Here is a 12726-nt window from a genome sequence, read left to right as displayed (position 1 = left end):
GCGGTTAATACTTCTTCTGCCACGGGAAAAATGGGATTTTTTTAGGAACATGTTAGAATTGCATTGAGGAATATTATAATACAATCTATCGTGTTCAACTAATACAACTGTTACAAAGACCTATTACACATATGGAGATAGATAACACATCCAACCAAATGAAGGATTCAAGCCCAGCGATAAATTTGATCAGACGGTCACGAGTCAGAGGCACGCATGCTACTTAATTGTTGATGCCCAGTTGTCACGGTAGTTCCACAATAAACAATGCTACTTCCCACAGAAACCGACCGATGCCAACTTAGTGCGATCGATGCCAACGTAGTAGCTTTTTTTTTACACCATCTGATAGAGAGCACTGCGTGCATGGAAAACACCTCATACAATTAGATGATCGAGGAGCCAACTACAACGCAGAATCGATAGAGAAAAAACAGAATCACATCGTAACCATGGTTATTGAAAGATGAACTACTGAAAACAAAGTAACCACCACCACCGCAAGTTTATACCTACCCACCCCATCACGCCGAAAACAGCTGAAAACTTATAACTAAAACGAAACTAATGCACCACAAAAGAAAACGGAATTTTTATAACTTATAAATGTCGGGTTAACTTACATGCACGCAATGGCGGATCAAGAAATTTCATATACTTGGGCACCTATTATTTGCAATTTTAAAAAATATTTCTCTGCATGTATACCACTAAATTATTATTCAACCATTAAATATTGATCACTCATTTTCGCAACCGGTTTTTCACAATATTTATGGCTGAAAATACACTTTCAACTGTCGCGGTGGGAAGTAAACTAAAGGATATAGTAATTTAATTTTCGTAATATTGTGGATTGGGAGGAAAACAAAAAGATGTACTAGAACAAAAATGGAGAAATAAAGGAAAGAGGTAGAACAAAAATAAAAAAAAAAAAAAAAGAGGTAGGTAGATCAATAATGGAAAAAAAAAAAAAAAAAGGATCGAGAATACTAGGAATTGAAGTCAAGCCCCTAAAACTTTACACAATCTACTATTACCACTACACCATGCTATAATGGTTTGTACTAGCCTAGGAAATTTTTTTGTATTCATATCATCTTCTTTTTTACTATTTTTTCAAAAGGCGTGGGAGCATGTGTCCCAACGTGAGTCCGCCCCTGCACGCACGTCAACCAATTTGGGGAGGCCAATACCACCGTAAGTGGAAACTATTGGGGTCACAGTCACATGGCCAGCCCAATATTAATTGAATGAATCAATGATGAGATAGCTCCACCAAAACCCAAAGATATTTTTCCAACAAAAAACCCAATTCCTTCCAATCGAAGGAAGGAAGAAAAAAAAAACCTTTCACAAAAAAAACCTTTCACAAAAAATTTCCCATATTTGCAGCAAGAGAAATAAGGTCTGAAGGTAACGTGAAGCAGTTTTTTTTTTTTTTTTTGATAAATAATAACGTGAAGCAGTTGATGATTGGAACTTGCAGACAATTCCAGTTCCATGTAAATGAAAAATATCGGGGCCACCCTATTGATTCCTCTGATTATTGGAAACCAACAACTACCAAAGATCTTTTTCTTAGGCAAAATCCCACTGCTTTCCAACTTCAGTTAATTTACAATTCTTCAATGAGCTAACCAAAATAAATACGGATACGTATACAAGGATTTAGAGCCGTATAATTTGTTTAGAACATTATTGTAAGGATTCCTGCAAAAGTTAACTCGTTCGGTGATCAGTAAGAACTTCATCGATTTCATTCGATTGCCGAATTCAGAGAAGGAAAAATTGATCAAAGTGATCAAACATTTACTGATATCCGAATGAGACAATTTTTTACAAGGATTCTTACAAAAATATAGTATTTAAGAGAATTGAACGACTCTGATACTTTCTGTGAGATCTTGAGGTGTGCCCCATACAACCCGATGTACACCAAATGTTGTACCCATAGTTTTTTTTCCTTCCTTTCTTTCAATCATCCATAAATTAGTAATTGACTTGTGGCATTAACGGGAGCAACTTGAACCATGTGGTGCTTGTTGATTGGAATTACTAGAAAACAAAAACTTCAAAAAAGTAATCATGTGCAGCCTTGGTGGGATTAGTGGAGGGAGATGCTCGAGCTAAATGCGGGTCAATTAAGGAATTTGTTCTTTTTGAACCCAGTCTGAATTAGACCAATTAATTGCGGGCTAAGTTGCCATAACTTGTCCAAACTTGTTTGGTGAAAAAATTATCAGAAACAAAAAGTCCATGCCCACCATTCAACATTCGTCACTTCCCCCCACCACTCTCAATCTCACCGTCTTTGGACGGTCTGAATTTTAAAAAACTCTTCCAAGGAAGATTTAGAAGAGTTTTTTTTGAAATCCGGACCAATGATTGCCAAGAGGAACGGTGAGATATAGAGCGATGAAATAAAGCGTTGGGCATAGCACCGCTGAAAAACTATTGGGCGCTCTTGGGGGCCTAGTCACGTGTCGTCTCAACTCCTTTTATCACCACATATTTATGTGGAGCTCGAAATCAAGTGTATAAATTTCACATGGATAGCCAATGAGCAGAGGACATTCGATGTATTACTCTTAATTGGCAAGTTCATTTTTCTTTTCTTTTTTTAGTAACGGAGGAATCACCTTACAGCCAAGTCACTAAATGGACCTCTAGGAAAACTAGGATGGCCACACCACAACTCCTCACTTACTGCAAGGTACTCACACCCGTACGACATTCGATGTATTGCTCTTAATTCGATTAGAAATTGACCAGCCTTAAAGAAGTGGGGGAGGAAAGACAAAAGCTAAAGGAGGGAAAGCTTGGAATGGAAACAAAGAAGAAGACAAGACCTAAAAAGAGAGAGGGAAACATGAATTGACTTGAAAGCAAACAATGGCCATTGCCCCCTTATCACAACAAGGCACATAGGGCACTTTTTTCCTTCCTAAAGTCCAGTTGAGCATGTGCTCCAATGCAAATTATTTTTCCTTCTTTATTAAGTCTAGTAAATCTAGTAGAGGTTTGTCCAATCGTTAACACAAAACACACAAAAAAAAGAAGTTTGGAGGTAAAATGAAAAATTTCGATATCCCATTCAATTCCAATAGAAATGATGATTCCAAAACAAGGCCCTCAATCTGTATAAGCCATCTATTATGTGCTACCATATGATTCTGGGAGGCAATGAACCAATAGAAAAAAGAAAAGAAAAGATGCAGCAATATGGAATTCCTCAATTCTATCTACTGATCAAGACCAGAAACGCATAACAAGAAGAGAGAGAGAGAGAGAGAGAGAGAGAGAGAAAGAGAGAGAAGTAGCTTTGATTTTTATTTTCCCAATTTTGATATTGCTTTCCTGCTCGATACAATCAGAGAAAACCCCCTTTTTATATTCAGATTAGCTTTCAGCTAATCTTCATTACAATACCTGCTAACCTCGTTAACTAATCTCAATTGCGTAGCTAACTACGTTAAGTAAAAGACCAGAATACCCTGCTAATGCCCTGCCTTTACAAGCAATTCTCTTTGGCAAATACTAGTATTTATCTACACCGGAATCATCCATCATCCGACTGCTTATTTTACGCGCGAGTTCACCTTTTCGATCTATATTTGTACTGGTTAGCCCAGAAGAGGTAGTGCAAGAAGTTCAATCCACTCAGCAAACACATCAGCCAGTAGAATCGTTCTAGGTGATAGTGATTCAAGTTCGTACCGGAAAGCCACGGCTGGTAGTTGGAATGCCCTGTCGCACTGTTGACGATCGACACAATCACTGTGCTAAGGTAGTACCCCTCGGCTTGAGACGCCAAGGAGAGAGAAGTCGCGAGAGATCTCATCCTACTGGGCGCCTCTGTGAAGAAAAACTCCAGCAAACCGGCCAATGTGAAAAGATCGGCTGACCCCAGAAACAAGTACTGAAAAGCAATCCAGAAGAATGAGATGGGTAATGGGTTGGGGGAATCGAGGAGTCCGTTTTCGATAGCCACCCTCTTGCGCTTTATTTCAACTAGTGCTGCTATTGCCATTGCAATGATTGATAAGAATAGTCCGACTCCTATTCTTTGTAAATGAGAGATACCCATTTCGGATTTGGTTATTTTACGCGCGAATGGGATGACGAGATGGTCTAGACCGGTGCAAGGATCATGATGAAGACAATGGGGAAAAAGGGAAGGGACGCCGGTGGGACTGTTAGGGACCCGACTCTGGTGTCCATGGTGGCGGATTGTTGGACCGAGAATGTGGAGAGCTGAGCAAGGCAGCAGTTGAGCATGATCGTGCAGGCCAAAATAGGGAGGATTTTTATGACAATTTTGACATCTTCTACTTGTTGCGTTGTGCAATGTAATGCATTAAGGACTGGTCTTTTGGCGACTGCTCTATTGAGGAATTTGAGGCTTTCCGATGGGTTGGCAATGTGTTCAATGGCTTTGGTATTTGGTTCTTCTTCTTCCTTGCTGATTCGGGTTGGAGGAGGAGGACTTGTGGCTGTGCTCGTGATTGTGTTACTGGAACTTCCGCCGAGGCAAGAGTTGAGTATAGCTGCTAAGAGAACCTGTTGAATTTCATGAAAAGATGAGGAAATTAAAAAACAAAAAACTCGGATGTGTCGAAGTTCTTGATCCAGCAATGCAAATTTTGTTGAAGAGGAGCCCCAAATTGTTACCTTGGAAATGGTTGTAAAGTGGACTTCCACTAGGGATCTTGTTCCTATAAAAACGAGAACCAGCCAGGAAAATAAGAATAGACGCCAGCATAGCAATAGTGCAGAGAACAAAACCCCACCGCCACCCCTTGTTGTCCTCAATCCACACCACAAAAGTCACGGCGATGAGACCGCCGCACGAGAGGCAGAATACGAAGTAGTTGAAGAAAGTTGACCTCTGCTTCCTCCCCTGAGGGGTGCTCTCGTCGAACTGCTCTGCTCCATGCACTGGCAGTGATCCTTTTATGCCTCCGACGCCCAGTGCCACCGTGTACAAGCCTATGTACAGCATCGCGGCTTTGCTGCCACCGACTTGCTGGCATGGGGTGGTGGAGGTTTGGGCGTTGCATGGAGGTGGCTTTAGGGAGGGGGAGTGAGCTTGCACTGTGAGTATAACCAAGCCCTGTTCCGAAAATAAAAATTAATCAAGGACATGGAGATCTGTGATATTTAAGTAGCTATTGTTTAAAGACATGAGGATCCTAATGTTGCTTTCAGCTTTTCTGCACAAGTATAAGCAATGGAGTGACTATTCGGTGCTCTCGGACCACCGCTACGTAGTGCTTCAGGGTTCTTTCCATCACACATTGGTGTCGACTCTAACACAAAATGTGCGGTAAAGTACTTGATAAGTTTTCTGCGATGCTATTTATCATGAAACCAACGAAGCTTGAACCACTGGATTCAATTCTTTATCTTGTAAGTTATTTTGTGTCTTCTCAATTTTTTTTTGTTTTATCATGCCTTCGAAGAAAAGAATGGAGTCAACAACAGAAACTGAACGTGAGGAGAGATGCCTTCGGTCATGGTTTTCCGGTCCAAAAAAAAAAACGTGAGGAGAGATCCAAAGCCCAGCTCTGTTGACCCAATGTGCTACAAATCCAGGCCCAGCTCAATGGAGTTAAGATGGATCCTTCTTGTAGAACAATAATTCCAGTGACATACCTATTTTCACATCCAAATAAATACTCATATTCATATGAATGGTGGATCCCACACATATACTAAAGTGTATAATGTGTGTGTGATCCACCACACATGCGAGTAACGAATGTGTGTTTGGGTGTGAATATGAATGTGATACTAGCACCATTGAAAAAACCCACCTGCTGTACCCATTCTTCCCGGCTGCCTCACTTTAATGCACGCCCAGCCAAGATAAGTATACTCTCTGTCTCTCGGGCCAAGATAAGTAGTACTATCTCTCTCTACTGTCACTTTCTTGCCCTTTTTCGTCTCTCTCTCTCCTCCTTCCTCCTTCCTCTCTCGTATACACAAAAAGGGGTGCTCGGATCAAGCACCCTATACACCTCGGATGCCGTTAATTCTCGCGATAGCCCCCTTGGTTTTTTATTTTAGAATTTTTGGACGGCTCGGATCGGTCGTCCGGTAGCCGGAGACGGCCCAGCGCGGCCGTCGGTATGATTTCCTTCCGCCGGCACCCATTCTCATAGCAACAGTCTTATTTTTTGTATAAGGCAACTTCAAACTCAAAAATCATGTGTTTACGTAAATAATTTTCTTATCACTATGGATCTTGTTTGATAAATCTCATTGAGATCTTTAATACGGTGCAAAAAAATTTGAATTTTTTTTTTCCATTTACATTATTTTTGAGTTTGAAAATGTTCCATTTACATTATTTTTGAGTTTGAAAATGTGAAAAGAACTTTTTATTTGGGTTTTGTGGAATGGTCTTTCTTATTTTTGAATGAGAAGTTCCAAAATAAGTACTTACAGTAATTTTTAAGAAGGTTTCCGGAACGGAGCCTAATTGCTTTTACTCTGCCACGTGGAATAAAGAGAGGAAGTGGGGTGCGCGTGGGACCGACGGAGCGAAGGAGAGAGAGACAAAGAGGAAAATGCGCGTGCAAATGGGACTTTGTGGGAAGATACTAGTGCGTATTTGTGCACAAGGATTTAATGGGATATATTCCACTCATATAAGACGGGTCTGGAAGAATCCCATGTTCTCTTCATATTCTTTGACAAATATTAATTATCAAAATACATTCTGGCCGTCATTTTCCCTACAGATAAGGACAAGCCCATGAAATGTCAAGTACATTCTGGCCGTCATTTTCCCTACAAATAAGGACAAGCTCATGAAATGTCAAGTCTAGAATTGTTGGGCTACAAATGGAATGTGGTGAAGAGCTACTTTAAATAACAAATTAAGACAAGCATGAAAATGAAAGCTTCGAGATGGTCCATAGATAAAGAAAAACCGTTTCAACATCGATCCAACGAAAATGGGGAAAAGGTTTTACTAGTGGAGTAATCTACTCAATTTTCTTAAACTCCCTCGATTGATACAGGTATACTGTCAGTAATAGATTTCTCAATTGGATAGAGGAGGAGGAATGATAGCTTAAGCATATGAGTGCTACGAAATTATATAGCAACAGATTAGAACTAAAACAGCGAGAAAAAAATTCGTCACCTATTAGTGAACATGTTTTTATTATGTTTTGTACAATCAAACAGCTAGAAAAAGATAGGAAAACATTTTACGTTGACACAAACGGAGTCAAACAAATTAAGCACCCACAATCGGACTAATTTTCACAGATAAAGGGACGGATATGAATATCATATGAGATCTCATATCATATACATATATATAATAATATAATATATATAAGGCTATAAAGGGGAGGTTGTGGAATTACCAGCAACTCAAGCACCGCGCTTATCAGGTAGATACGATAAGAAATGAAGAAAGCGTCCGATAGGAAACCACCGAGTAGGGCCAGGAGGAACGCCGTCCCCATGAAATTGGTGACCGAATTCGCCGCGTTCGACGGCGTAAAGTGCATGTACTCCGCCATGTACAGCACCAAGTTGCTTGCATTTGCCAAAAACACCAAGTTCTCCAATACTTCCACAACTACATCAACAATAATCGTAATTCGCAACAATATTAAAGGAACGCTAGACCTCACACTTTGAAGGAAGGCAAATTCTAAGAATAACCCAAAGGGCAGTTCAGAGTGGCTCTCACACACTAAAAAGGGACTATCACGCGGACAGTCCTCTGTCGTCAGTGATGTGAATTGAGATAGATTTACAAAATTAACCCTGTTATCCTTTTTCCCTAGTCTGGGGTGGACCCTCCGCTCTTTTGGAATTATTGTTCGGAAAAAAGAGTGGACCCCCTCGCCTTACTTCAAAGAATTGTTGATAAAATAAAATAAAAGAATTGATATTTACACTTCTTTTCTTTTTTTTGTTATTCACATTCTTTTTTTGTATTTCTGTAACAAAAAAAGAAATGTGAATAATAAAAAATGGAGTGTAAATATCAATTTCCTAAAATAAAATAATGAGAGGTGTCTTTCTGAAAGAAACTATGGTACACCATTTTGGACACATTAAATGTACGCCATATGTATGAAACTCATTTTGAAGTCTTACACAAATTATCTAAGCTGTTTAATTTATCGGTCTTTCTATTGTCAGCCCAGTGGGTTGACAATAAGCACACAAGAGAATAAGGAAAACACAGATTTCTATATATTTTTTTACACTTTTAATACACATTCACACTTCTTATTGTCAGCCCAGTGGGCTGATTTTAGATTTTTCCTTAATTTATTTATTTAAAATAACTTTCGATAATTGTTGTAAAGATCAACTTAATAAAGTATAGGTAAGGGCTTAATTTATTCATTTGGTTTTTTTTGGTACCTAAATTTGCACAGGGATCAAAATTGAATAGATCGATCAAGCTCTTGTCGATATTTAATTGAGCTAATTTTTATAAAAACTTAAATTCAAAAATATTTTAAATAAATTAAAGGGTTCGGATTATTTCTGTGGGATGCGGAGATGTATTTCACACAATTTTGTTAGACTAGGTGTACCAAAGTGTAATCAGACTGTTATCTGAAGGGCAATCTGATGCCCTTCCCCTTCCTCAACAAATTGGCTCCCGTCTTTTGATCTTCATTCCTCTGACTTCCTCCCGTCGAAATTTTCAGTCAAACCAGTTAGTAGATTTAATTTTATCCAGTACTCCTCCTACAATTACCACGTTTTCTTTGCCTCTCATATTCTCATCCACTCCTTCTTCATTCATTTTTAAAGAAAAGAGAGGGGGCTTGTCCTAGATGATGATAAAGAGGAGAGGAATTTCTGCAGTGAGACGGTGAGTTTTGTTTTCCAGTTTTCCGGAAATGATAGAGCCACCGCATGGATGATTTGAACCGTTCAATAATTTAAATACAAAATTGAGTGAACCCGTGAAAAATCAGTTCAACCCGATATGTGTAAATGCTCGATCCATTCTTTCCAATTTTTTCTAATTTTTCAAAATGAAAAGATTAGATCGAAAACCTACATATATCAAATTGAGTTTGATTTTACGTAGAGCCATCCATTTTTTTAAAAAAATTATTAAACAACTCGAATCATCAATACGGAATCCGGAGTAGACCCCACACGACATACGGTGGCTCTATCATTTCTGAATTTCTAAACGGCGAGTAAAAACAGCAGAAAAAGACTTGGCTGCGTCATTGTTGTAGAGGAGAGAGAGGGAGACGAGATGAGTCACATGAACATGGGTAGAAAAACCGATCCCAAAAAAAAACAAAAAAGTTGTGTTACAAAAGTAAGGGATAAATAAGTCATTTAACCCAAAATGGCCCGTGAATGACCAAAAAGCTGTGCAAAACAGTGACACATGAATTCAACTGGGAAATGATACACCCACCGATTTTCCCCCACCGCACCCACGCCGGGCCCACTCCGGCCACCGGACGGCTGATCCGAACCGTCCAAAAATTCTAAAAAAACAAACCGAGTGGGCCTAAGTGAGAATCAACGGTATCCGACATGTGTAGGTGCTCGATCCGAACTTCCATTTTTAACGTCTTAGATCATCTGATTTTTGGAAGTTCGGATCGAGAATCTACACACGTCGGATGCCGTTGATTCTCGCGTAGGCCCACTCGGTTTTTTTTTTTAGAATTTTTGGACGGTTCGGATCGGCCGTCCGGTGGCCGGAGTGGGCCCGGCGTGAGTGCGGTGGGCTGGGCGGTGCGGTGGGGGAAAATCGGTGGGTGTATCATTTCCTAATTCAACTAATGAGAGAAAGTACAATATCGTACGGCTCCTGAAATGCCCAAATGGACAGTTTCTAGCAAAACCCAATAAAATTTTACTAATCTTTGAAAAGATACCAAAACCAAAAGGAATAGGGGTTTTAAAAGGAACAAGGATTTCACTCGTAATTTGTTTTTTGGCACAAAATAAAATCCGAAACAAGTTATATGATCTAGAGGAGGGTGTAATTGAACTCACCCAAAACGAAAGAGGCGGCAAGCATGCCACCATGGCGCCCTCTCACTGCAGGTTTGTACCTCAAATCCACATAGCCTTCCCTTGTAGCCACCGGATTTTCTACTTCCTGCAATCCATGGGGATTTATAGAGAGAAGAAGTGTGTGTGTGTGTGTGTGAGAGAGAGAGAGAGAGAGAGAGAGAGAGAGAGAGCAAAAACGTTTGTTGGTTCCAATAAAAGGTAAAGGTTATAGTGCTAACAAAAAAGGAGAAAAAAGGAGTAAGAGCATCTCCACCAGACTAACCATTTTTTTAGCCATTTTGGTGAGAAAAAATGTGTTAGCTAGCCATTAAATTGGTGATCTACCCAGCAGCCTTCTTAACAGCCTAGCCATTTGAAAAAGAAATAATAAATCACCTTAGTGGGTCCCTCCTCTAACCTCAAACAAAAACCACTTTCCTCTCTCTTCACCACCCCAGCCTCCGTTGCAAAAAATTTCTCCTCCACTGCCATTGTCTACTCTCTCCCACACACACACACTCAAACCCACTGAAACCTCTCCCTCTCTCACACACACACATCCCTTCTCTCCCTTTTCCAGATTTCATTCCTTTAGACTCCGCCACTCCGGCAATTGATCTGCACCATCGGCGATCGGAAAACCCAGAACTGAAAATCCCGCAACCCAGCACCCCGATCTGTCTTCCAACGATGAGGTTGCAGCGGAGAGAGAGAGAGAGAGAGGCAAGCGAGCCTCCAAAACCTCGCCACAGCCAGCGAGGGACAGGAGCGAGGGTTAAACTAGCGACATGTGAAGAGAGACTGCTGGGTCTGGTTAATTCCCCTTTTTCTCGCCAGTTAAACGAAAATTTTGTTTTGGTGTGACTGCTGGAGATGCTCTAAGAGGAACCAACCATTTTCCTCGCCATTTTCCTCGAAGGCCGGAGTGATCAGTGTGAAAACTTTTAGAGAGAGAAACACTAACTGAATAATATTTCTTGATCTTGTTTCTTGTTACAGATTACAATCTCACTAAACAGATTATATATCCCTAAAACAGAATTAGCAACAACTACTAACTACAACTTGTTAACGTCTAACAAACTTCTAACTACGTCTAACAACCACATATGGGCTAACTAACTGCAATTGACTGAACTCATATTAGACCCGACCGGTTTCAACCCGTTTACTATTTAACCCATATTCAACCCATGACCTATTTCAACCCGCACAAACCCGTCCATTTGCCACGTCTACTTAACCACCATCCAAAAGAAATATGTTAACATGGCTAGCATTCTAGGAATTAAAATATAGTAGATAACTAGCATTATTAAATTTTTTTCTTTTTCACCCCTGATAGTAATAGATTTCTTCAATTTATAGAGAAAACAACACGTCTAACAAATTAAGAGGATTTGCACCGCCGGGGGTTGTAGCCTAGTTGGTCAAGGCTTAATAGCTCCCATTGGATTAGGGTGAGCCTCGGTCTCGAGTTCGACTCCCTCTTGAACTTGGTCCTTCTGGGCAGCCCGGCTTTGGCCTGCTAGCCCTTGGTGGTAGCAATAGTTGTAATGGCTCTTTGGTCTCTCTCGGAATCCGCCACGGGTCTGGGGTCCCTATGGTCACGCCTAGGGAAGGATTGTTATGTCCGATCGCCCCGGCCTCCTCCACCATTTTTCCAAGTCAAAAAACAGGGGACATGCACCCATCTTGGTACATAGCGTCCCAAGCCACATGTGTTTTATAATCTAATTGCTTCAATTGGAACCATGTGAAAGCCCAGCATGAATATCAGAATATCTAAAACAATAGCTGTAAATGTAAGTAGGTTGTGATATACAATCCATTTACTACGCACAAGAAAGATCATATGCGTTAATAGCTTAATTCATTAAATCAAGTGCCCCTGGGCAACATTTAGCATTTGTCTTGAATCTATGCTTTCCCTATGGAACTTAGGCCTTGTTCGGTTAAGGATTTTGGATTCTAATCATTATCCTATTTCTCTCTCCACTCATTACTCTTATTTTTCTCTCTATCTCTCTACACTCATTAACTATAAATCTAAATCCAAAATCTAAAAAAACGAGTGTCCTTATCTCAGACTTCACTACTACCGAACTCATTCCGATCGATCTAGCTACTTCTTTGCAGTATATGAAGAGAGTTTGAGACTCGTGTTTGGATAATATATAGACATAAATTTTTTCCTTTTGATTGTAATTTATTTATCTTTCGCTTGTGTCATACAATTTCGTAGTCTTTGCTCCTCCGGATGAATTTTTTAATGTTCGTGCCATAAAGCTTTCATGAATACAACCATTTACGTGTGTTCAGAAAAGACTGAGGATGGAATTAATTTTTTTTTTTTTGGCAAAGTACAGATTTTGTTTGTCAATGTGAAGGCATATTACTAGCAAATTTAGTGGTTGGTTTACGGCTGTTCTTCAAAGTCAAATATCAAGATTGGTGTGCTGTACCACTTGGACTCGCCTAGCCTGAAGAGTTTAAACTTTGAACAGTTCCAGTGGTCTCACTTGATTGCCAAGTACAATATGCATACCAATAATCATGTCATTGGTTTGAATGGGATGAAGCACTTTTGGGTACCAACTTATCTAGCTCCGTGAATAGTTTAGTATAAGATTTGGTGTATTTTATGCATTTTGTGATTAGTTTTGAAAAAATCACTCTTAAGGGCAGAAAGGAGTCCATAAATAC

At 39.9% G+C, this 12726-nt stretch overlaps 1 pseudogene; it reads right to left on the bottom strand.

Moving 5' to 3' along the window:
• Window positions 1-3593: 3593 nt before the first annotated feature.
• LOC131311762 (protein NRT1/ PTR FAMILY 4.6-like) lies at window positions 3594-10183 on the bottom strand (annotated as a pseudogene).
• Window positions 10184-12726: the final 2543 nt, after the last annotated feature.

The sequence above is a fragment of the Rhododendron vialii genome, chromosome 12a (genome assembly GCF_030253575.1).
Source record: "Rhododendron vialii isolate Sample 1 chromosome 12a, ASM3025357v1".
Lineage (NCBI taxonomy): Eukaryota > Viridiplantae > Streptophyta > Magnoliopsida > Ericales > Ericaceae > Rhododendron > Rhododendron vialii.
Note: the sequence above shows the minus strand (reverse complement) of the source record. Positions and strands in the feature narration are given on the sequence as shown.